This window comes from Berghia stephanieae, chromosome 1, assembly GCF_034508935.2.
Source record: "Berghia stephanieae isolate SIO BIC M18660-M18661 chromosome 1, UCSD_Bste_1.3, whole genome shotgun sequence".
In the NCBI taxonomy this organism is placed as follows: Eukaryota; Metazoa; Mollusca; class Gastropoda; order Nudibranchia; family Aeolidiidae; genus Berghia; species Berghia stephanieae.
In genome coordinates, this window is record NC_088360.1 from 48,063,891 (window position 1) to 48,064,709 (window position 819).

Here is an 819-nt window from a genome sequence, read left to right on the forward strand (position 1 = left end):
CGACACGTTTGGGTCACAAGTGGCTTAGAAAAAGAAAGACAATAGAGGAATAGGAAAAGATAGAGCAGAAATCTATCTGTGTCCAACCTACATCCCTAAACCGAGGTAGCAAAACGGCCTGGAAAAATCCCAGTTATCTCATTCCTGGACACAGACAGAAATCCGCAAAGAAAGGGACAAGCGGGATAGAAAACAGACCCTACCAGCAGCCCCTCCAACCGCCCGCAAGCTGATGGTGAATGGTGAATGATGAATAATATTGATGTTGAGGATAAATGTGGAAAGTATTGTTGAATTATTGGTGAACTATGCAAATAACCAAAATTTATGCATTATGACATTTAGTGCACCACTGAAAATGAAATGAGCACCAATGATAAAAACAGGGGAAATGCAGCTTGATGCACCTTTCTGACAGACTTCCAATAATCAAAACTACTTGCAAAAATAGGAAACGATTCAATGTAATACGGCAATTACGGGAGAAATAATGACAGTAGCATCCGATTTACTTTTACACCATGAAATTGACACGGCTGATTTCGTATTTTGTTTTACAAAGGCGTTCATTGGTCCGGAAAATTACATTAACTATTTCTTGTAGGCAATCAGTGAACTATATTCCGAAAAAATTGTGCTGAGCGTCATTATACGCATTATAGTTATTGTAAGACTGTTAGATTAAGCAGAATGAAATTAAAACAGATCATCGCAAAAATCAACCTTGCTCCATTGGGCATCGAACCTCAGATCTGATTAGTTGGTCATTCGTGTTACCATTACATCAAAGAGATAATCCAATAATTAAAATGATTTTTT